Genomic DNA, 21,557 nt, shown 5'->3' on the forward strand with positions numbered 1-21,557 from the left:
TGAACCAGCGACCTAAGGATAACTGTTGTTGGGCACCTACAGTCCTCCGCGCTACCAACTGAGCTATCGAAGGGAGCAAAGCTGACATCCTTTTCATGAATCCTGTATGAATGCATGTAACCAGGCTTAAGATGCGTATCATGGGACACCTGTAGTTCTCTGCTGTACCAAATGAGTTATGGAAGGGAGCCAGGGGCTTTGGCCTGTTTATCAGTTAAATAAACACAAAAAGTGATTAGAAACCATCAGTTTCAGATCAAATCAGCCTCAGTTTCTATCATGCATTTAGTCGTTACAGAAACATATCTGGCATCTATCTGGGAAAGTCTCCACATCGTCCAACACAGATGTTGATCCTCAATATACCCTCACATTGTCCAGCGCAAAAGTCCAGCCTTTTTGTTTGGTTCTTTTTTTGTCAGGTCTATCCACCCATTCATTTGGCACACGATTTTCATCTTCTGTTGTTAGGATGTTTATACTTTGGGTGTGGCGGTGTGTGAAAACCCTCCCTTTAGAAGAGCTAAAAAACACAGAACATATGCGTTCTTGGCGACTCATTAAAAAGGCACTATTTCTCATTGGGGCCTGTTTGATACTTTGACCCCTTTTATGCTCTTTAAATGGGCAGACCTTCTGCATTTGTGCTGTTTGATTCTTTCAGACCTTTGATACGGGACAGAGGCCTGTAGACAAAATTATTTTTTTAAAAGTTTAAGAAATCTAAGTTGAAAGTGGGATCTTTTTTCAGCGACGCAAACAAATTCGGTCGGGGGGTTGCCGTGACCCGGATTCGAACCGGGGTTGCTGCGACCACAACGCAGAGTACTAACCACTATACGATCACGGCCGGTTGTGGGTATTTGTCGTGTGTGGCTTTGATGTGATCCGAAACATCTTCGTATCCCAAGGATAGCATATGTAGCTCTGCGGAATGTGGCTGGCAGAAATGGGTTTTTTTTTGTGTTTGTAGCAAAATCATTGACAGCAGAGATAAAGAGGAAGACGAGCTTTCCTTACGGTGTGGGGTCAGCCACATGTGTTGCAAGACAACAAACTGTGAGGTATTTTTGGGGCGTAAGTGAGCTGGGATACCCAGGGAGTAGAAGGTTTAAAGCGATCCTGTTCTAAAGCAGTGGGAGAAGTGAGAGACTAAAACCAGCGTGCTGAGCTAGCCAGGAGTTGAACCTAGAATCTTCTGATCCGTAGTCAGACGCGTTATCCATTGCGCCACTAGCCCTTAGCAAATTTGATAGAGAGTGGAACAGTCTTTCGTAAAACTGCATATTCCAAAAGCTTTGAAAGGATTGACGGAGTTGGCCAAAAGAGCCTCTGTATACAAAAGCTTGGCACATCCTTCGAGCCGGAATTGAACCAGCGACCTAAGGATAACTGTTGTTGGGCACCTACAGTCCTCCGCTCTACCAACTGAGCTATCGAAGGGAGCAAAGCCAACATCCTTTTCATGAATCCTGTATGAATTCATGTAACCAGGCGTAAGATGCGTATCATGGGACACCTTCAGTTCTCTGCTGTACCAAATGAGTTATGGAAGGGAGCCAGGGGCTTTGGCCTGTTTATCAGTTAAATAAACACAAAAAGTGATGAGAAACCATCAGTTTCAGATGCGTTTCAGATCAAATCAGCCTCAGTTTCTATCATGCATTTAGTCGTTACAGAAACATATCTGGCATCTGTCTGGGAAAGTCTCCACATCGTCCAACACAGATGTTGATCCTCAATATACCCTCACATTGTCCAGCGCAAAAGTCCAGCCTTCTTGTTTTGGTTCTTTTTTTGTCAGGTCTATCCATCCATTCATTTGGCACACGATTTTCATCTTCTGTTGTTAGGATGTTTATACTTTGGGTGTGGCGGTGTGTGAAAACCCTCCCTTTAGAAGAGCTAAAAAACACAGAACATATGAGTTCTTGGCGACTCATTAAAAAGGCACTATTTCTCATTGGGGCCTGTTTGATACTTTGACCCCTTTTATGCTCTTTAAATGGGCAGACCTTCTGCATTTGTGCTGTTTGATTCTTTCAGACCTTTGATACGGGACAGGGGCCTGTAGACAAAATTATTTTTTTAAAAGTTTAAGAAATCTAAGTTGAAAGTGGGATCTTTTTTCAGCGATGCAAACAAATTTGGTCGGGGGGTTGCCGTGACCCAGATTCGAACCGGGGTTGCTGCGACCACAACGCAGAGTACTAACCACTATACGATCACGGCCGGTTGTGGGTTTTTGTCGTGTGTGGCTTTGATGTGATCCGAAACACCTTCGTATCCCAAGGATAGCATATGTAGCTCTGCGGCATGTGGCTGGCAGGCATGGTTTTTTTTTTGTGTTTGTAGCAAAATCATTGACAGCAGAGATAAAGAGGAAGACGAGCTTTCCTTACGGTGTGGGGTCAGCCACATGTGTTGCAAGAAAACACACTGTGAGGTATTTTTGGGGCGTAAGTGAGCTGGGATACCCAGGGAGTAGAAGGTTTAAAGCGATCCTGTTCTAAAGCAGTGGGAGAAGTGAGAGACTAAAACCAGCGTGTCGAGCTAGCCAGGAGTTGAACCTAGAATCTTCTGATCCGTAGTCAGATGCGTTATCCATTGCGCCACTAGCCCTTAGCAAATCTGATAGAGAGTGGAACAGTCTTTCGTAAAACTGCATATTCCAAAAGCTTTGAAAGGATTGACGGAGTTGGCCAAAAGAGCCTCTGTATACAAAAGCTTGGCACATCCTTTGAGCCGGAATTGAACCAGCGACCTAAGGATAACTGTTGTTGGGCACCTACAGTCCTCCGCTCTACCAACTGAGCTATCGAAGGGAGCAAAGCCAACATCCTTTTCATGAATCCTGTATGAATGCATGTAACCAGGCTTAAGATGCGTATCATGGGACACCTGCAGTTCTCTGCTGTACCAAATGAGTTATGGAAGGGAGCCAGGGGCTTTGGCCTGTTTATCAGTTAAATAAACACAAAAAGTGATTAGAAACCATCAGTTTCAGATGCGTTTCAGATCAAATCAGCCTCAGTTTCTATCATGCATTTAGTCGTTACAGAAACATATCTGGCATCTATCTGGGAAAGTCTCCACATCGTCCAACACAGATGTTGATCCTCAATATACCCTCACATTGTCCAGCGCAAAAGTCCAGCCTTTTTGTTTGGTTCTTTTTTTGTCAGGTCTATCCACCCATTCATTTGGCACACGATTTTCATCTTCTGTTGTTAGGATGTTTATACTTTGGGTGTGGCGGTGTGTGAAAACCCTCCCTTTAGAAGAGCTAAAAAACACAGAACATATGCGTTCTTGGCGACTCATTAAAAAGGCACTATTTCTCATTGGGGCCTGTTTGATACTTTGACCCCTTTTATGCTCTTTAAATGGGCAGACCTTCTGCATTTGTGCTGTTTGATTCTTTCAGACCTTTGATACGGGACAGGGGCCTGTAGACAAAATTATTTTTTTAAAAGTTTAAGAAATCTAAGTTGAAAGTGGGATCTTTTTTCAGCGATGCAAACAAATTCGGTCGGGGGGGTTACCGTGACCCGGATTCAAACCAGGGTTGCTGCGACCACAACGCAGAGTACTAACCACTATACGATCACGGCCCGTTGTGGGTTCTTGTCGTGTGTGGCTTTGATGTGATCCGAAACATCTTCGTATCCCAAGGATAGCATATGTAGCTCTGCGGCATGTGGCTGGCAGAAATGGTTTTTTTTTTGTGTTTGTAGCAAAATCATTGACAGCAGAGATAAAGACGAAGACGAGCTTTCCTTACGGTGTGGGGTCAGCCACATGTGTTGCAAGACAACAAACTGTGAGGTATTTTTGGGGCGTAAGTGAGCTGGGATACCCAGGGAGTAGAAGGTTTAAAGCGATCCTGTTCTAAAGCAGTGGGAGAAGTGAGAGACTAAAACCAGCGTGCTGAGCTAGCCAGGAGTTGAACCTAGAATCTTCTGATCCGTAGTCAGACGCGTTATCCATTGCGCCACTAGCCCTTAGCAAATCTGATAGAGAGTGGAACAGTCTTTCGTAAAACTGCATATTCCAAAAGCTTTGAAAGGATTGACGGAGTTGGCCAAAAGAGCCTCTGTATACAAAACCTTGGCACATCCTTCTAGCCGGAATTGAACCAGCGACCTAAGGATAACTGTTGTTGGGCACCTACAGTCCTCCGCGCTACCAACTGAGCTATCGAAGGGAGCAAAGCTGACATCCTTTTCATGAATCCTGTATGAATGCATGTAACCAGGCTTAAGATGCGTATCATGGGACACCTGTAGTTCTCTGCTGTACCAAATGAGTTATGGAAGGGAGCCAGGGGCTTTGGCCTGTTTATCAGTTAAATAAACACAAAAAGTGATTAGAAACCATCAGTTTCAGATCAAATCAGCCTCAGTTTCTATCATGCATTTAGTCGTTACAGAAACATATCTGGCATCTATCTGGGAAAGTCTCCACATCGTCCAACACAGATGTTGATCCTCAATATACCCTCACATTGTCCAGCGCAAAAGTCCAGCCTTTTTGTTTGGTTCTTTTTTTGTCAGGTCTATCCACCCATTCATTTGGCACACGATTTTCATCTTCTGTTGTTAGGATGTTTATACTTTGGGTGTGGCGGTGTGTGAAAACCCTCCCTTTAGAAGAGCTAAAAAACACAGAACATATGCGTTCTTGGCGACTCATTAAAAAGGCACTATTTCTCATTGGGGCCTGTTTGATACTTTGACCCCTTTTATGCTCTTTAAATGGGCAGACCTTCTGCATTTGTGCTGTTTGATTCTTTCAGACCTTTGATACGGGACAGAGGCCTGTAGACAAAATTATTTTTTTAAAAGTTTAAGAAATCTAAGTTGAAAGTGGGATCTTTTTTCAGCGACGCAAACAAATTCGGTCGGGGGGTTGCCGTGACCCGGATTCGAACCGGGGTTGCTGCGACCACAACGCAGAGTACTAACCACTATACGATCACGGCCGGTTGTGGGTATTTGTCGTGTGTGGCTTTGATGTGATCCGAAACATCTTCGTATCCCAAGGATAGCATATGTAGCTCTGCGGCATGTGGCTGGCAGAAATGGGTTTTTTTTTGTGTTTGTAGCAAAATCATTGACAGCAGAGATAAAGACGAAGACGAGCTTTCCTTACGGTGTGGGGTCAGCCACATGTGTTGCAAGACAACAAACTGTGAGGTATTTTTGGGGCGTAAGTGAGCTGGGATACCCAGGGAGTAGAAGGTTTAAAGCGATCCTGTTCTAAAGCAGTGGGAGAAGTGAGAGACTAAAACCAGCGTGCTGAGCTAGCCAGGAGTTGAACCTAGAATCTTCTGATCCGTAGTCAGACGCGTTATCCATTGCGCCACTAGCCCTTAGCAAATCTGATAGAGAGTGGAACAGTCTTTCGTAAAACTGCATATTCCAAAAGCTTTGAAAGGATTGACGGAGTTGGCCAAAAGAGCCTCTGTATACAAAAGCTTGGCACATCCTTCGAGCCGGAATTGAACCAGCGACCTAAGGATAACTGTTGTTGGGCACCTACAGTCCTCCGCTCTACCAACTGAGCTATCGAAGGGAGCAAAGCCAACATCCTTTTCATGAATCCTGTATGAATTCATGTAACCAGGCGTAAGATGCGTATCATGGGACACCTTCAGTTCTCTGCTGTACCAAATGAGTTATGGAAGGGAGCCAGGGGCTTTGGCCTGTTTATCAGTTAAATAAACACAAAAAGTGATGAGAAACCATCAGTTTCAGATGCGTTTCAGATCAAATCAGCCTCAGTTTCTATCATGCATTTAGTCGTTACAGAAACATATCTGGCATCTGTCTGGGAAAGTCTCCACATCGTCCAACACAGATGTTGATCCTCAATATACCCTCACATTGTCCAGCGCAAAAGTCCAGCCTTCTTGTTTTGGTTCTTTTTTTGTCAGGTCTATCCATCCATTCATTTGGCACACGATTTTCATCTTCTGTTGTTAGGATGTTTATACTTTGGGTGTGGCGGTGTGTGAAAACCCTCCCTTTAGAAGAGCTAAAAAACACAGAACATATGAGTTCTTGGCGACTCATTAAAAAGGCACTATTTCTCATTGGGGCCTGTTTGATACTTTGACCCCTTTTATGCTCTTTAAATGGGCAGACCTTCTGCATTTGTGCTGTTTGATTCTTTCAGACCTTTGATACGGGACAGGGGCCTGTAGACAAAATTATTTTTTTAAAAGTTTAAGAAATCTAAGTTGAAAGTGGGATCTTTTTTCAGCGATGCAAACAAATTTGGTCGGGGGGTTGCCGTGACCCAGATTCGAACCGGGGTTGCTGCGACCACAACGCAGAGTACTAACCACTATACGATCACGGCCGGTTGTGGGTTTTTGTCGTGTGTGGCTTTGATGTGATCCGAAACACCTTCGTATCCCAAGGATAGCATATGTAGCTCTGCGGCATGTGGCTGGCAGGCATGGTTTTTTTTTTGTGTTTGTAGCAAAATCATTGACAGCAGAGATAAAGAGGAAGACGAGCTTTCCTTACGGTGTGGGGTCAGCCACATGTGTTGCAAGAAAACACACTGTGAGGTATTTTTGGGGCGTAAGTGAGCTGGGATACCCAGGGAGTAGAAGGTTTAAAGCGATCCTGTTCTAAAGCAGTGGGAGAAGTGAGAGACTAAAACCAGCGTGTCGAGCTAGCCAGGAGTTGAACCTAGAATCTTCTGATCCGTAGTCAGATGCGTTATCCATTGCGCCACTAGCCCTTAGCAAATCTGATAGAGAGTGGAACAGTCTTTCGTAAAACTGCATATTCCAAAAGCTTTGAAAGGATTGACGGAGTTGGCCAAAAGAGCCTCTGTATACAAAAGCTTGGCACATCCTTTGAGCCGGAATTGAACCAGCGACCTAAGGATAACTGTTGTTGGGCACCTACAGTCCTCCGCTCTACCAACTGAGCTATCGAAGGGAGCAAAGCCAACATCCTTTTCATGAATCCTGTATGAATGCATGTAACCAGGCTTAAGATGCGTATCATGGGACACCTGCAGTTCTCTGCTGTACCAAATGAGTTATGGAAGGGAGCCAGGGGCTTTGGCCTGTTTATCAGTTAAATAAACACAAAAAGTGATTAGAAACCATCAGTTTCAGATGCGTTTCAGATCAAATCAGCCTCAGTTTCTATCATGCATTTAGTCGTTACAGAAACATATCTGGCATCTATCTGGGAAAGTCTCCACATCGTCCAACACAGATGTTGATCCTCAATATACCCTCACATTGTCCAGCGCAAAAGTCCAGCCTTTTTGTTTGGTTCTTTTTTTGTCAGGTCTATCCACCCATTCATTTGGCACACGATTTTCATCTTCTGTTGTTAGGATGTTTATACTTTGGGTGTGGCGGTGTGTGAAAACCCTCCCTTTAGAAGAGCTAAAAAACACAGAACATATGCGTTCTTGGCGACTCATTAAAAAGGCACTATTTCTCATTGGGGCCTGTTTGATACTTTGACCCCTTTTATGCTCTTTAAATGGGCAGACCTTCTGCATTTGTGCTGTTTGATTCTTTCAGACCTTTGATACGGGACAGGGGCCTGTAGACAAAATTATTTTTTTAAAAGTTTAAGAAATCTAAGTTGAAAGTGGGATCTTTTTTCAGCGATGCAAACAAATTCGGTCGGGGGGGTTACCGTGACCCGGATTCAAACCAGGGTTGCTGCGACCACAACGCAGAGTACTAACCACTATACGATCACGGCCCGTTGTGGGTTCTTGTCGTGTGTGGCTTTGATGTGATCCGAAACATCTTCGTATCCCAAGGATAGCATATGTAGCTCTGCGGCATGTGGCTGGCAGAAATGGTTTTTTTTTTGTGTTTGTAGCAAAATCATTGACAGCAGAGATAAAGACGAAGACGAGCTTTCCTTACGGTGTGGGGTCAGCCACATGTGTTGCAAGACAACAAACTGTGAGGTATTTTTGGGGCGTAAGTGAGCTGGGATACCCAGGGAGTAGAAGGTTTAAAGCGATCCTGTTCTAAAGCAGTGGGAGAAGTGAGAGACTAAAACCAGCGTGCTGAGCTAGCCAGGAGTTGAACCTAGAATCTTCTGATCCGTAGTCAGACGCGTTATCCATTGCGCCACTAGCCCTTAGCAAATCTGATAGAGAGTGGAACAGTCTTTCGTAAAACTGCATATTCCAAAAGCTTTGAAAGGATTGACGGAGTTGGCCAAAAGAGCCTCTGTATACAAAACCTTGGCACATCCTTCTAGCCGGAATTGAACCAGCGACCTAAGGATAACTGTTGTTGGGCACCTACAGTCCTCCGCGCTACCAACTGAGCTATCGAAGGGAGCAAAGCTGACATCCTTTTCATGAATCCTGTATGAATGCATGTAACCAGGCTTAAGATGCGTATCATGGGACACCTGTAGTTCTCTGCTGTACCAAATGAGTTATGGAAGGGAGCCAGGGGCTTTGGCCTGTTTATCAGTTAAATAAACACAAAAAGTGATTAGAAACCATCAGTTTCAGATCAAATCAGCCTCAGTTTCTATCATGCATTTAGTCGTTACAGAAACATATCTGGCATCTATCTGGGAAAGTCTCCACATCGTCCAACACAGATGTTGATCCTCAATATACCCTCACATTGTCCAGCGCAAAAGTCCAGCCTTTTTGTTTGGTTCTTTTTTTGTCAGGTCTATCCACCCATTCATTTGGCACACGATTTTCATCTTCTGTTGTTAGGATGTTTATACTTTGGGTGTGGCGGTGTGTGAAAACCCTCCCTTTAGAAGAGCTAAAAAACACAGAACATATGCGTTCTTGGCGACTCATTAAAAAGGCACTATTTCTCATTGGGGCCTGTTTGATACTTTGACCCCTTTTATGCTCTTTAAATGGGCAGACCTTCTGCATTTGTGCTGTTTGATTCTTTCAGACCTTTGATACGGGACAGAGGCCTGTAGACAAAATTATTTTTTTAAAAGTTTAAGAAATCTAAGTTGAAAGTGGGATCTTTTTTCAGCGACGCAAACAAATTCGGTCGGGGGGTTGCCGTGACCCGGATTCGAACCGGGGTTGCTGCGACCACAACGCAGAGTACTAACCACTATACGATCACGGCCGGTTGTGGGTATTTGTCGTGTGTGGCTTTGATGTGATCCGAAACATCTTCGTATCCCAAGGATAGCATATGTAGCTCTGCGGAATGTGGCTGGCAGAAATGGGTTTTTTTTTGTGTTTGTAGCAAAATCATTGACAGCAGAGATAAAGAGGAAGACGAGCTTTCCTTACGGTGTGGGGTCAGCCACATGTGTTGCAAGACAACAAACTGTGAGGTATTTTTGGGGCGTAAGTGAGCTGGGATACCCAGGGAGTAGAAGGTTTAAAGCGATCCTGTTCTAAAGCAGTGGGAGAAGTGAGAGACTAAAACCAGCGTGCTGAGCTAGCCAGGAGTTGAACCTAGAATCTTCTGATCCGTAGTCAGACGCGTTATCCATTGCGCCACTAGCCCTTAGCAAATTTGATAGAGAGTGGAACAGTCTTTCGTAAAACTGCATATTCCAAAAGCTTTGAAAGGATTGACGGAGTTGGCCAAAAGAGCCTCTGTATACAAAAGCTTGGCACATCCTTCGAGCCGGAATTGAACCAGCGACCTAAGGATAACTGTTGTTGGGCACCTACAGTCCTCCGCTCTACCAACTGAGCTATCGAAGGGAGCAAAGCCAACATCCTTTTCATGAATCCTGTATGAATTCATGTAACCAGGCGTAAGATGCGTATCATGGGACACCTTCAGTTCTCTGCTGTACCAAATGAGTTATGGAAGGGAGCCAGGGGCTTTGGCCTGTTTATCAGTTAAATAAACACAAAAAGTGATGAGAAACCATCAGTTTCAGATGCGTTTCAGATCAAATCAGCCTCAGTTTCTATCATGCATTTAGTCGTTACAGAAACATATCTGGCATCTGTCTGGGAAAGTCTCCACATCGTCCAACACAGATGTTGATCCTCAATATACCCTCACAATGTCCAGCGCAAAAGTCCAGCCTTCTTGTTTTGGTTCTTTTTTTGTCAGGTCTATCCATCCATTCATTTGGCACACGATTTTCATCTTCTGTTGTTAGGATGTTTATACTTTGGGTGTGGCGGTGTGTGAAAACCCTCCCTTTAGAAGAGCTAAAAAACACAGAACATATGAGTTCTTGGCGACTCATTAAAAAGGCACTATTTCTCATTGGGGCCTGTTTGATACTTTGACCCCTTTTATGCTCTTTAAATGGGCAGACCTTCTGCATTTGTGCTGTTTGATTCTTTCAGACCTTTGATACGGGACAGGGGCCTGTAGACAAAATTATTTTTTTAAAAGTTTAAGAAATCTAAGTTGAAAGTGGGATCTTTTTTCAGCGATGCAAACAAATTTGGTCGGGGGGTTGCCGTGACCCAGATTCGAACCGGGGTTGCTGCGACCACAACGCAGAGTACTAACCACTATACGATCACGGCCGGTTGTGGGTTTTTGTCGTGTGTGGCTTTGATGTGATCCGAAACACCTTCGTATCCCAAGGATAGCATATGTAGCTCTGCGGCATGTGGCTGGCAGGCATGGTTTTTTTTTTGTGTTTGTAGCAAAATCATTGACAGCAGAGATAAAGAGGAAGACGAGCTTTCCTTACGGTGTGGGGTCAGCCACATGTGTTGCAAGAAAACACACTGTGAGGTATTTTTGGGGCGTAAGTGAGCTGGGATACCCAGGGAGTAGAAGGTTTAAAGCGATCCTGTTCTAAAGCAGTGGGAGAAGTGAGAGACTAAAACCAGCGTGTCGAGCTAGCCAGGAGTTGAACCTAGAATCTTCTGATCCGTAGTCAGATGCGTTATCCATTGCGCCACTAGCCCTTAGCAAATCTGATAGAGAGTGGAACAGTCTTTCGTAAAACTGCATATTCCAAAAGCTTTGAAAGGATTGACGGAGTTGGCCAAAAGAGCCTCTGTATACAAAAGCTTGGCACATCCTTTGAGCCGGAATTGAACCAGCGACCTAAGGATAACTGTTGTTGGGCACCTACAGTCCTCCGCTCTACCAACTGAGCTATCGAAGGGAGCAAAGCCAACATCCTTTTCATGAATCCTGTATGAATGCATGTAACCAGGCTTAAGATGCGTATCATGGGACACCTGCAGTTCTCTGCTGTACCAAATGAGTTATGGAAGGGAGCCAGGGGCTTTGGCCTGTTTATCAGTTAAATAAACACAAAAAGTGATTAGAAACCATCAGTTTCAGATGCGTTTCAGATCAAATCAGCCTCAGTTTCTATCATGCATTTAGTCGTTACAGAAACATATCTGGCATCTATCTGGGAAAGTCTCCACATCGTCCAACACAGATGTTGATCCTCAATATACCCTCACATTGTCCAGCGCAAAAGTCCAGCCTTTTTGTTTGGTTCTTTTTTTGTCAGGTCTATCCACCCATTCATTTGGCACACGATTTTCATCTTCTGTTGTTAGGATGTTTATACTTTGGGTGTGGCGGTGTGTGAAAACCCTCCCTTTAGAAGAGCTAAAAAACACAGAACATATGCGTTCTTGGCGACTCATTAAAAAGGCACTATTTCTCATTGGGGCCTGTTTGATACTTTGACCCCTTTTATGCTCTTTAAATGGGCAGACCTTCTGCATTTGTGCTGTTTGATTCTTTCAGACCTTTGATACGGGACAGGGGCCTGTAGACAAAATTATTTTTTTAAAAGTTTAAGAAATCTAAGTTGAAAGTGGGATCTTTTTTCAGCGATGCAAACAAATTCGGTCGGGGGGGTTACCGTGACCCGGATTCAAACCAGGGTTGCTGCGACCACAACGCAGAGTACTAACCACTATACGATCACGGCCCGTTGTGGGTTCTTGTCGTGTGTGGCTTTGATGTGATCCGAAACATCTTCGTATCCCAAGGATAGCATATGTAGCTCTGCGGCATGTGGCTGGCAGAAATGGTTTTTTTTTTGTGTTTGTAGCAAAATCATTGACAGCAGAGATAAAGACGAAGACGAGCTTTCCTTACGGTGTGGGGTCAGCCACATGTGTTGCAAGACAACAAACTGTGAGGTATTTTTGGGGCGTAAGTGAGCTGGGATACCCAGGGAGTAGAAGGTTTAAAGCGATCCTGTTCTAAAGCAGTGGGAGAAGTGAGAGACTAAAACCAGCGTGCTGAGCTAGCCAGGAGTTGAACCTAGAATCTTCTGATCCGTAGTCAGACGCGTTATCCATTGCGCCACTAGCCCTTAGCAAATCTGATAGAGAGTGGAACAGTCTTTCGTAAAACTGCATATTCCAAAAGCTTTGAAAGGATTGACGGAGTTGGCCAAAAGAGCCTCTGTATACAAAACCTTGGCACATCCTTCTAGCCGGAATTGAACCAGCGACCTAAGGATAACTGTTGTTGGGCACCTACAGTCCTCCGCGCTACCAACTGAGCTATCGAAGGGAGCAAAGCTGACATCCTTTTCATGAATCCTGTATGAATGCATGTAACCAGGCTTAAGATGCGTATCATGGGACACCTGTAGTTCTCTGCTGTACCAAATGAGTTATGGAAGGGAGCCAGGGGCTTTGGCCTGTTTATCAGTTAAATAAACACAAAAAGTGATTAGAAACCATCAGTTTCAGATCAAATCAGCCTCAGTTTCTATCATGCATTTAGTCGTTACAGAAACATATCTGGCATCTATCTGGGAAAGTCTCCACATCGTCCAACACAGATGTTGATCCTCAATATACCCTCACATTGTCCAGCGCAAAAGTCCAGCCTTTTTGTTTGGTTCTTTTTTTGTCAGGTCTATCCACCCATTCATTTGGCACACGATTTTCATCTTCTGTTGTTAGGATGTTTATACTTTGGGTGTGGCGGTGTGTGAAAACCCTCCCTTTAGAAGAGCTAAAAAACACAGAACATATGCGTTCTTGGCGACTCATTAAAAAGGCACTATTTCTCATTGGGGCCTGTTTGATACTTTGACCCCTTTTATGCTCTTTAAATGGGCAGACCTTCTGCATTTGTGCTGTTTGATTCTTTCAGACCTTTGATACGGGACAGAGGCCTGTAGACAAAATTATTTTTTTAAAAGTTTAAGAAATCTAAGTTGAAAGTGGGATCTTTTTTCAGCGACGCAAACAAATTCGGTCGGGGGGTTGCCGTGACCCGGATTCGAACCGGGGTTGCTGCGACCACAACGCAGAGTACTAACCACTATACGATCACGGCCGGTTGTGGGTATTTGTCGTGTGTGGCTTTGATGTGATCCGAAACATCTTCGTATCCCAAGGATAGCATATGTAGCTCTGCGGCATGTGGCTGGCAGAAATGGGTTTTTTTTTGTGTTTGTAGCAAAATCATTGACAGCAGAGATAAAGACGAAGACGAGCTTTCCTTACGGTGTGGGGTCAGCCACATGTGTTGCAAGACAACAAACTGTGAGGTATTTTTGGGGCGTAAGTGAGCTGGGATACCCAGGGAGTAGAAGGTTTAAAGCGATCCTGTTCTAAAGCAGTGGGAGAAGTGAGAGACTAAAACCAGCGTGCTGAGCTAGCCAGGAGTTGAACCTAGAATCTTCTGATCCGTAGTCAGACGCGTTATCCATTGCGCCACTAGCCCTTAGCAAATCTGATAGAGAGTGGAACAGTCTTTCGTAAAACTGCATATTCCAAAAGCTTTGAAAGGATTGACGGAGTTGGCCAAAAGAGCCTCTGTATACAAAAGCTTGGCACATCCTTCGAGCTGGAATTGAACCAGCGACCTAAGGATAACTGTTGTTGGGCACCTACAGTCCTCCGCTCTACCAACTGAGCTATCGAAGGGAGCAAAGCCAACATCCTTTTCATGAATCCTGTATGAATGCATGTAACCAGGCTTAAGATGCGTATCATGGGACACCTGCAGTTCTCTGCTGTACCAAATGAGTTATAGAAGGGAGCCAGGGGCTTGGGCCTGTTTATCAGTTAAATAAACACAAAAAGTGATTAGAAACCATCAGTTTCAGATGCGTTTCAGATCAAATCAGCCTCAGTTTCTATCATGCATTTAGTCGTTACAGAAACATATCTGGCATCTATCTGGGAAAGTCTCCACATCGTCCTACACAGATGTTGATCCTCAATATATCCTCACATTGTCCAGCGCAAAAGTCCAGCCTTTTTGTTTGGTTCTTTTCTTGTCAGGTCTATCCACCTGTATCCCCCTAGGTTATATATCACCTCCTTTTATTTATTTTTTCACTCACCTTATATATTTATTTGAATACAATGCATTGTAGGCCTTTTCCATTGTATTACACTTACCTTTGATGCTTTGCGCCTTGCCAAAGTCTTAGACATACACGTGTATTTTTTGTTGACTTTAAAACACGCAGTAAATGTTGTGTTTGCTACTTTCCTACTATTTACTACTGCCAGTAAATGCATCACTTTCCCCTGTTCTACCTTACTGGTCAGTCAAGGGCAATATCAAGTTTGCGCAATTGTATTGGTTGTGATGGCTGGGGGGTGGGAACGGTAACGGAGGTGTATGAGCCAGCTGTACGGGCGGCGTCAGTCGGCAGGTGGCGGCTCTCGAAGAAGCTGGATTTTATGCTGTAGTGGATTATCGGATGTTTTTACTAGTGATGGCAAAACGAGGCTTTTTGAAGCATTGAATCATTTTGAACCATTGTGTCATAAAGTGGTTCACTACTCGAAGCTTCATTCAATTCCCTTGGGTGACATCTACTGGCGTAGCGATTGTTGCACCATATGAAGCCCTGCGAATGTGATGCATATAATAACACGATAATAACACTTATGTATGTGTGTTGTACATATGGGTTTGTAGTACCTCATTAAAGATTTATTAATTTACCCATGAAATAATAATTTGCCCTCTCCGGGTCGGGAATGAGATCCTTTCCCAAGTGGAGGAGTTCAAGTATCTCGGGGTCTTGTTCATGAGTGAGGGAGGAATGCAGCGGGAGGTTGACAGGCGGATTGGTGCGCCATCAGCTGAGCCAGAAGGAGAAGCTCTCGATTTACTGGTCAATCTATGTTCCTACCCTCACCTATGGTCAGGAGCTGTGGGTAGAGACCGAGAGAATGAGATCGCCAATACAAGCGGCCGAAATGAGTTTCCTCCGCAGGGTGTCTGGGCTCTCCCTTTAAGGCTGAGTTATACCTCTTTTAACTGCCCTTGCGCTTGCGTCTTGCGCTTGTGTTAATGGCTCGAGACGTTTATGCTTCATTTTGCTTTGCCGGCGGTTGCGTGTGCTGCTGGCGATTCACCGCGAGGACAGTAGGTGGATAGGGTGAGAAGCTCGGTCATCCGGGAGGGGCTCGGAGTAGAACCGCTGCTCCTCTGCATCCAGAGGAGTCAGATCAGGTGGCTCGGGCATCTGGTTAGGATGCCTCCTGGACGCCTGGTGAGACACGTCCCACTGGGAGGAGACCCCGGGGAAGACCCCGGACACGTTGGATCTCTGGCAGGGGAACGCCTCGGGGTCCCCCCAGAAGAGCTGGAGGAAGTGGCCGGGGACAGGGACGTCTGGGTTTCTCTGCTTAAGCTGCTGCCCCCACGACCCGACCCCCGGAGAAGCGGAAGATGATGGATAGATGGATGGAATAATAATTTAAAAACAATGTGAAAATTTTTGGTTTGTCATTCATATTTTCTTTGGGAGTGTGCTTGGTGTAATAAAGAGGGTGCTTGTGTTACCTCAGGTGTTTTTATTCAAGAAAAACAGTTTTTGCTCAGTAGAAGGGCTCAAACGTTTTTTTTTTTTTTTTAGCCAATTTCTCCAGCTTTGGAAAATACTCTGTCACAGGGAACAGAGGAGGCTGGTGTGCTGAAGGAACTGTTTGGGTCGAAATATTCCCACACTTTAGAACGCTTCCTCAATGGTTGCTCCATGAGAGAAAAATCCAAAACTCCGAATATCAAAAAACGAGAGCTGTTATAGGTGTAGAACGGGGACATGAACCGGGGCTTCAGCCATCTTGAATACACTCAATCGCGGCAAATGTTCAAAGCTCCGCACATCAACTCGAAGCAGTCAGCTGACTCGGTCTGAATGAAGCAGTGAAGTGGTTCAAACGTCATCAGTGACGTCACATGAAGCAAGCTCCGGCCCACTGCTTCACTATAACTACCCTGTCGAGTTTGAAGCGTGCTTCGGAGCTTCGGTGTTGGAGGTAACATCACTAGTTTTTACCAACTAGCGGGAGCTACAAACATTTCGGACATGTTGCCTGGATTTTGGAGATTGTGGATTACAGAACCAGACCAAGCACGGGATCCAGAGTGGACTGTTGGACCGGAGTTGGAGCAGTTTTGAAGCCGTTCAGTTAAGACTGGTAATCCCTGGTGGGGTGAGTAACTTGTTCCACCTGGTTGTGCTGAGAGCCGCCATCATTGGGACTGCTATTCTGCGGACGTATGCTAAATTGGAGCTATCAGGCCTGCAACGATATATGAAGCTACGGGACTGCTTTATTCCTGCAAGAGACTGATTCTGTGAAGTTTGATTCATTTATTGTGTCGGCTCTTTTTGGGTTTTGGTAACTTTTTGTTGTTTAAAGTTGTTTTTGATTTGGGATTTATCTGTTTTAGCACTGGTTGTGTTGGGTACCCAATTAACAGGTGTGAAGCTTCCTTGTGCTATTGTTTATTAATAATATTACTGTGACGAGATTGAACTGTTACATGTTAAAGTGCATTGCCCTTGGGTTTCTTCTACTGACCAGTACGGATTATTAAACTGGCATGTTATTTCATACTACCATTTTTCCTTTTTTATTTTAGTATAAGGTTAAAAGCTATATTGCACTTTGCTTTCGGTTGTATGGTAAGCGGGCCTAGTCTTGTTAATGCGATCAGTTGCGCACTCTATGCACAAGATACACTGTTACCTGTTAAGAGACTCCTTACTCGTGAGAGCACAGGTGTGCAGAAGTCGTTAGAGTGTAGGTCAGAGAATTTGGGCGTTGTTCATAGGGGAAACGTGAGCAACGGGTTACACACCCATTCATTTGGCACACGATTTTCATCTTCTGTTGTTAGGATGTTTATACTTTGGGTGTGGCGGTGTGTGAAAACCCTCCCTTTAGAAGAGCTAAAAAACACAGAACATATGCGTTCTTGGCGACTCATTAAAAAGGCACTATTTCTCATTGGGGCCTGTTTGATACTTTGACCCCTTTTATGCTCTTTAAATGGGCAGACCTTCTGCATTTGTGCTGTTTGATTCTTTCAGACCTTTGATACGGGACAGAGGCCTGTAGACAAAATTATTTTTTTAAAAGTTTAAGAAATCTAAGTTGAAAGTGGGATCTTTTTTCAGCGACGCAAACAAATTCGGTCGGGGGGTTGCCGTGACCCGGATTCGAACCGGGGTTGCTGCGACCACAACGCAGAGTACTAACCACTATACGATCACGGCCGGTTGTGGGTATTTGTCGTGTGTGGCTTTGATGTGATCCGAAACATCTTCGTATCCCAAGGATAGCATATGTAGCTCTGCGGAATGTGGCTGGCAGAAATGGGTTTTTTTTTGTGTTTGTAGCAAAATCATTGACAGCAGAGATAAAGAGGAAGACGAGCTTTCCTTACGGTGTGGGGTCAGCCACATGTGTTGCAAGACAACAAACTGTGAGGTATTTTTGGGGCGTAAGTGAGCTGGGATACCCAGGGAGTAGAAGGTTTAAAGCGATCCTGTTCTAAAGCAGTGGGAGAAGTGAGAGACTAAAACCAGCGTGCTGAGCTAGCCAGGAGTTGAACCTAGAATCTTCTGATCCGTAGTCAGACGCGTTATCCATTGCGCCACTAGCCCTTAGCAAATTTGATAGAGAGTGGAACAGTCTTTCGTAAAACTGCATATTCCAAAAGCTTTGAAAGGATTGACGGAGTTGGCCAAAAGAGCCTCTGTATACAAAAGCTTGGCACATCCTTCGAGCCGGAATTGAACCAGCGACCTAAGGATAACTGTTGTTGGGCACCTACAGTCCTCCGCTCTACCAACTGAGCTATCGAAGGGAGCAAAGCCAACATCCTTTTCATGAATCCTGTATGAATTCATGTAACCAGGCGTAAGATGCGTATCATGGGACACCTTCAGTTCTCTGCTGTACCAAATGAGTTATAGAAGGGAGCCAGGGGCTTTGGCCTGTTTATCAGTTAAATAAACACAAAAAGTGATGAGAAACCATCAGTTTCAGATGCGTTTCAGATCAAATCAGCCTCAGTTTCTATCATGCATTTAGTCGTTACAGAAACATATCTGGCATCTGTCTGGGAAAGTCTCCACATCGTCCAACACAGATGTTGATCCTCAATATACCCTCACATTGTCCAGCGCAAAAGTCCAGCCTTTTTGTTTTGGTTCTTTTTTTGTCAGGTCTATCCATCCATTCATTTGGCACACGATTTTCATCTTCTGTTGTTAGGATGTTTATACTTTGGGTGTGGCGGTGTGTGAAAACCCTCCCTTTAGAAGAGCTAAAAAACACAGAACATATGCGGCCTTGGCGACTCATTAAAAAGGCACTATTTCTCATTGGGGCCTGTTTGATACTTTGACCCCTTTTATGCTCTTTAAATGGGCAGACCTTCTGCATTTGTGCTGTTTGATTCTTTCAGACCTTTGATACGGGACAGGGGCCTGTAGACAAAATTATTTTTTTAAAAGTTTAAGAAATCTAAGTTGAAAGTGGGATCTTTTTTCAGCGATGCAAACAAATTCGGTCGGGGGGTTGCCATGACCCGGATTCGAACCGGGGTTGCTGCGACCACAACGCAGAGTACTAACCACTATACGATCACGGCCGGTTGTGGGAATTTGTCGTGTGTGGCTTTGATGTGATCCGAAACACCTTCGTATCCCAAGGATAGCATATGTAGCTCTGCGGCATGTGCCTGGCAGCCATGTTTTTTTTTTTGTGTTTGTAGCAAAATCATTGACAGCAGAGATAAAGAGGAAGACGAGCTTTCCTTACGGTGTGGGGTCAGCCACATGTGTTGCAAGACAACACACTGTGAGGTATCTTTGGGGCGTAAGTGAGCTGGGATACCCAGGGAGTAGAAGGTTTAAAGCGATCCTGTTCTAAAGCAGTGGGAGAAGTGAGAGACTAAAACCAGCGTGCCGAGCTAGCCAGGAGTTGAACCTAGAATCTTCTGATCCGTAGTCAGACGCGTTATCCATTGCGCCACTAGCCCTTAGCAAATCTGATAGAGAGTGGAACAGTCTTTCGTAAAACAGCATATTCCAAAAGCTTTGAAAGGATTGACGGAGTTGGCCAAAAGAGCCTCTGTATACAAAAGCTTGGCACATCCTTCGAGCCGGAATTGAACCAGCGACCTAAGGATAACTGTTGTTGGGCACCTACAGTCCTCCGCTCTACCAACTGAGCTATCGAAGGGAGCAAAGCTGACATCCTTTTCATGAATCCTGTATGAATGCATGTAACCAGGCTTAAGATGTGTTAAAATTGGCTTTGTTCTTAGACATTATGAATGAAATAGGGCTCAGTACTTTTCCATATGACCTAAAGTGATCCAGGAGTAGAAAGACAAAACAATTAGGAAAGCCTGGGAAAGCAAGGGTAGATTCACACACACACTGTTTTGGGCTGATCCAGAGAATATGACGAAGCATGTTGAACCTACTCATGTCCAATCATACTCGGTCGAATGTGAGTCCAACCTATGAAATAAGTACAGATGATAACCGGAAATCATGGCCAGTCAGACAGACTTCCTACGGGATCTCTGTTCCACTGAGCCCAGCGCTGATATGCTTTGATGTGTGACTACCAATAAACACTTCATTTTCACTTGAATTACTTTGGTCCGTTCTTGAGCCTCCTACTAAAAGAACCGAATCTAACAGATGCGTATCATGGGACACCTGTAGTTCTCTGCTGTACCAAATGAGTTATGGAAGGGAGCCAGGGGATTGGGCCTGTTTATCAGTTAAATGAACACAAAAAGTGATTAGAAACCATCAGTTTCAGATGCGTTTCAGATCAAATCAGCCTCAGTTTCTATCATGCATTTAGTCGTTACAGAAACATATCTGGCATCTATCTGGGAAAGTCTCCACATCGTCCAACACAGATGTTGATCCTCAATATACCCTCACATTGTCCAGCGCAAAAGTCCAGCCTTTTTGTTTGGTTCTTTTTTTGTCAGGTCTATCCACCCATTCATTTGGCACACGATTTTCATCTTCTGTTGTTAGGATGTTTATACTTTGGGTGTGGCGGTGTGTGAAAACCCTCCCTTTAGAAGAGCTAAAAAACACAGAACATATGCGTTCTTGGCGACTCATTAAAAAGGCACTATTTCTCATTGGGGCCTGTTTGATACTTTGACCCCTTTTATGCTCTTTAAATGGGCAGACCTTCTGCATTTGTGCTGTTTGATTCTTTCAGACCTTTGATACGGGACAGAGGCCTGTAGACAAAATTATTTTTTTAAAAGTTTAAGAAATCTAAGTTGAAAGTGGGATCTTTTTTCAGCGACGCAAACAAATTCGGTCGGGGGGTTGCCGTGACCCGGATTCGAACCGGGGTTGCTGCGACCACAACGCAGAGTACTAACCACTATACGATCACGGCCGGTTGTGGGTATTTGTCGTGTGTGGCTTTGATGTGATCCGAAACATCTTCGTATCCCAAGGATAGCATATGTAGCTCTGCGGAATGTGGCTGGCAGAAATGGTTTTTTTTTTGTGTTTGTAGCAAAATCATTGACAGCAGAGATAAAGAGGAAGACGAGCTTTCCTTACGGTGTGGGGTCAGCCACATGTGTTGCAAGACAACAAACTGTGAGGTATTTTTGGGGCGTAAGTGAGCTGGGATACCCAGGGAGTAGAAGGTTTAAAGCGATCCTGTTCTAAAGCAGTGGGAGAAGTGAGAGACTAAAACCAGCGTGCTGAGCTAGCCAGGAGTTGAACCTAGAATCTTCTGATCCGTAGTCAGACGCGTTATCCATTGCGCCACTAGCCCTTAGCAAATTTGATAGAGAGTGGAACAGTCTTTCGTAAAACTGCATATTCCAAAAGCTTTGAAAGGATTGACGGAGTTGGCCAAAAGAGCCTCTGTATACAAAAGCTTGGCACATCCTTCGAGCCGGAATTGAACCAGCGACCTAAGGATAACTGTTGTTGGGCACCTACAGTCCTCCGCTCTACCAACTGAGCTATCGAAGGGAGCAAAGCCAACATCCTTTTCATGAATCCTGTATGAATTCATGTAACCAGGCGTAAGATGCGTATCATGGGACACCTTCAGTTCTCTGCTGTACCAAATGAGTTATGGAAGGGAGCCAGGGGCTTTGGCCTGTTTATCAGTTAAATAAACACAAAAAGTGATGAGAAACCATCAGTTTCAGATGCGTTTCAGATCAAATCAGCCTCAGTTTCTATCATGCATTTAGTCGTTACAGAAACATATCTGGCATCTGTCTGGGAAAGTCTCCACATCGTCCAACACAGATGTTGATCCTCAATATACCCTCACATTGTCCAGCGCAAAAGTCCAGCCTTCTT

At 44.5% G+C, this 21,557-nt stretch overlaps 30 non-coding genes across 30 annotated transcripts; all 30 read right to left on the reverse strand.

Annotated features, from left to right (window-relative positions):
- Positions 1-778: 778 nt before the first annotated feature.
- On the reverse strand, positions 779-850 carry trnah-gug (transfer RNA histidin (anticodon GUG)). Its single transcript has one exon. It is a non-coding gene; the product is annotated as a tRNA-His (tRNA).
- Positions 851-1,167: 317 nt separating this feature from the next.
- On the reverse strand, positions 1,168-1,240 carry trnar-acg (transfer RNA arginine (anticodon ACG)). Its single transcript has one exon. It is a non-coding gene; the product is annotated as a tRNA-Arg (tRNA).
- Positions 1,241-1,354: 114 nt separating this feature from the next.
- trnay-gua (transfer RNA tyrosine (anticodon GUA)) lies at positions 1,355-1,443 on the reverse strand. The gene is given in 2 exon segments: positions 1,355-1,390; positions 1,407-1,443. It is a non-coding gene; the product is annotated as a tRNA-Tyr (tRNA).
- Positions 1,444-2,549: 1,106 nt separating this feature from the next.
- On the reverse strand, positions 2,550-2,622 carry trnar-acg (transfer RNA arginine (anticodon ACG)). Its single transcript has one exon. It is a non-coding gene; the product is annotated as a tRNA-Arg (tRNA).
- A 114-nt stretch (positions 2,623-2,736) lies between these two features.
- Positions 2,737-2,825, reverse strand: trnay-gua (transfer RNA tyrosine (anticodon GUA)). Its single transcript is given in 2 exon segments — positions 2,737-2,772; positions 2,789-2,825. It is a non-coding gene; the product is annotated as a tRNA-Tyr (tRNA).
- A 1,106-nt stretch (positions 2,826-3,931) lies between these two features.
- Positions 3,932-4,004, reverse strand: trnar-acg (transfer RNA arginine (anticodon ACG)). Its single transcript has one exon. It is a non-coding gene; the product is annotated as a tRNA-Arg (tRNA).
- A 908-nt stretch (positions 4,005-4,912) lies between these two features.
- trnah-gug (transfer RNA histidin (anticodon GUG)) lies at positions 4,913-4,984 on the reverse strand. The gene has a single exon. It is a non-coding gene; the product is annotated as a tRNA-His (tRNA).
- A 317-nt stretch (positions 4,985-5,301) lies between these two features.
- On the reverse strand, positions 5,302-5,374 carry trnar-acg (transfer RNA arginine (anticodon ACG)). Its single transcript has one exon. It is a non-coding gene; the product is annotated as a tRNA-Arg (tRNA).
- A 114-nt stretch (positions 5,375-5,488) lies between these two features.
- On the reverse strand, positions 5,489-5,577 carry trnay-gua (transfer RNA tyrosine (anticodon GUA)). The gene is given in 2 exon segments: positions 5,489-5,524; positions 5,541-5,577. It is a non-coding gene; the product is annotated as a tRNA-Tyr (tRNA).
- A 1,106-nt stretch (positions 5,578-6,683) lies between these two features.
- trnar-acg (transfer RNA arginine (anticodon ACG)) lies at positions 6,684-6,756 on the reverse strand. Its single transcript has one exon. It is a non-coding gene; the product is annotated as a tRNA-Arg (tRNA).
- Positions 6,757-6,870: 114 nt separating this feature from the next.
- Positions 6,871-6,959, reverse strand: trnay-gua (transfer RNA tyrosine (anticodon GUA)). Its single transcript is given in 2 exon segments — positions 6,871-6,906; positions 6,923-6,959. It is a non-coding gene; the product is annotated as a tRNA-Tyr (tRNA).
- Positions 6,960-8,065: 1,106 nt separating this feature from the next.
- trnar-acg (transfer RNA arginine (anticodon ACG)) lies at positions 8,066-8,138 on the reverse strand. Its single transcript has one exon. It is a non-coding gene; the product is annotated as a tRNA-Arg (tRNA).
- A 908-nt stretch (positions 8,139-9,046) lies between these two features.
- Positions 9,047-9,118, reverse strand: trnah-gug (transfer RNA histidin (anticodon GUG)). Its single transcript has one exon. It is a non-coding gene; the product is annotated as a tRNA-His (tRNA).
- A 317-nt stretch (positions 9,119-9,435) lies between these two features.
- On the reverse strand, positions 9,436-9,508 carry trnar-acg (transfer RNA arginine (anticodon ACG)). Its single transcript has one exon. It is a non-coding gene; the product is annotated as a tRNA-Arg (tRNA).
- A 114-nt stretch (positions 9,509-9,622) lies between these two features.
- trnay-gua (transfer RNA tyrosine (anticodon GUA)) lies at positions 9,623-9,711 on the reverse strand. The gene is given in 2 exon segments: positions 9,623-9,658; positions 9,675-9,711. It is a non-coding gene; the product is annotated as a tRNA-Tyr (tRNA).
- Positions 9,712-10,817: 1,106 nt separating this feature from the next.
- On the reverse strand, positions 10,818-10,890 carry trnar-acg (transfer RNA arginine (anticodon ACG)). The gene has a single exon. It is a non-coding gene; the product is annotated as a tRNA-Arg (tRNA).
- A 114-nt stretch (positions 10,891-11,004) lies between these two features.
- On the reverse strand, positions 11,005-11,093 carry trnay-gua (transfer RNA tyrosine (anticodon GUA)). Its single transcript is given in 2 exon segments — positions 11,005-11,040; positions 11,057-11,093. It is a non-coding gene; the product is annotated as a tRNA-Tyr (tRNA).
- Positions 11,094-12,199: 1,106 nt separating this feature from the next.
- Positions 12,200-12,272, reverse strand: trnar-acg (transfer RNA arginine (anticodon ACG)). The gene has a single exon. It is a non-coding gene; the product is annotated as a tRNA-Arg (tRNA).
- Positions 12,273-13,180: 908 nt separating this feature from the next.
- Positions 13,181-13,252, reverse strand: trnah-gug (transfer RNA histidin (anticodon GUG)). Its single transcript has one exon. It is a non-coding gene; the product is annotated as a tRNA-His (tRNA).
- Positions 13,253-13,569: 317 nt separating this feature from the next.
- trnar-acg (transfer RNA arginine (anticodon ACG)) lies at positions 13,570-13,642 on the reverse strand. The gene has a single exon. It is a non-coding gene; the product is annotated as a tRNA-Arg (tRNA).
- A 114-nt stretch (positions 13,643-13,756) lies between these two features.
- Positions 13,757-13,845, reverse strand: trnay-gua (transfer RNA tyrosine (anticodon GUA)). Its single transcript is given in 2 exon segments — positions 13,757-13,792; positions 13,809-13,845. It is a non-coding gene; the product is annotated as a tRNA-Tyr (tRNA).
- Positions 13,846-17,378: 3,533 nt separating this feature from the next.
- trnah-gug (transfer RNA histidin (anticodon GUG)) lies at positions 17,379-17,450 on the reverse strand. Its single transcript has one exon. It is a non-coding gene; the product is annotated as a tRNA-His (tRNA).
- A 317-nt stretch (positions 17,451-17,767) lies between these two features.
- On the reverse strand, positions 17,768-17,840 carry trnar-acg (transfer RNA arginine (anticodon ACG)). The gene has a single exon. It is a non-coding gene; the product is annotated as a tRNA-Arg (tRNA).
- Positions 17,841-17,954: 114 nt separating this feature from the next.
- Positions 17,955-18,043, reverse strand: trnay-gua (transfer RNA tyrosine (anticodon GUA)). The gene is given in 2 exon segments: positions 17,955-17,990; positions 18,007-18,043. It is a non-coding gene; the product is annotated as a tRNA-Tyr (tRNA).
- Positions 18,044-18,760: 717 nt separating this feature from the next.
- trnah-gug (transfer RNA histidin (anticodon GUG)) lies at positions 18,761-18,832 on the reverse strand. The gene has a single exon. It is a non-coding gene; the product is annotated as a tRNA-His (tRNA).
- Positions 18,833-19,149: 317 nt separating this feature from the next.
- trnar-acg (transfer RNA arginine (anticodon ACG)) lies at positions 19,150-19,222 on the reverse strand. The gene has a single exon. It is a non-coding gene; the product is annotated as a tRNA-Arg (tRNA).
- A 114-nt stretch (positions 19,223-19,336) lies between these two features.
- trnay-gua (transfer RNA tyrosine (anticodon GUA)) lies at positions 19,337-19,425 on the reverse strand. The gene is given in 2 exon segments: positions 19,337-19,372; positions 19,389-19,425. It is a non-coding gene; the product is annotated as a tRNA-Tyr (tRNA).
- Positions 19,426-20,553: 1,128 nt separating this feature from the next.
- trnah-gug (transfer RNA histidin (anticodon GUG)) lies at positions 20,554-20,625 on the reverse strand. The gene has a single exon. It is a non-coding gene; the product is annotated as a tRNA-His (tRNA).
- A 317-nt stretch (positions 20,626-20,942) lies between these two features.
- On the reverse strand, positions 20,943-21,015 carry trnar-acg (transfer RNA arginine (anticodon ACG)). Its single transcript has one exon. It is a non-coding gene; the product is annotated as a tRNA-Arg (tRNA).
- Positions 21,016-21,129: 114 nt separating this feature from the next.
- Positions 21,130-21,218, reverse strand: trnay-gua (transfer RNA tyrosine (anticodon GUA)). The gene is given in 2 exon segments: positions 21,130-21,165; positions 21,182-21,218. It is a non-coding gene; the product is annotated as a tRNA-Tyr (tRNA).
- Between the last annotated feature and the right edge of the window lie 339 nt (positions 21,219-21,557).

The sequence above is a fragment of the Odontesthes bonariensis genome, chromosome 8, assembly GCF_027942865.1.
Source record: "Odontesthes bonariensis isolate fOdoBon6 chromosome 8, fOdoBon6.hap1, whole genome shotgun sequence".
Taxonomy (NCBI): Eukaryota; Metazoa; Chordata; class Actinopteri; order Atheriniformes; family Atherinopsidae; genus Odontesthes; species Odontesthes bonariensis.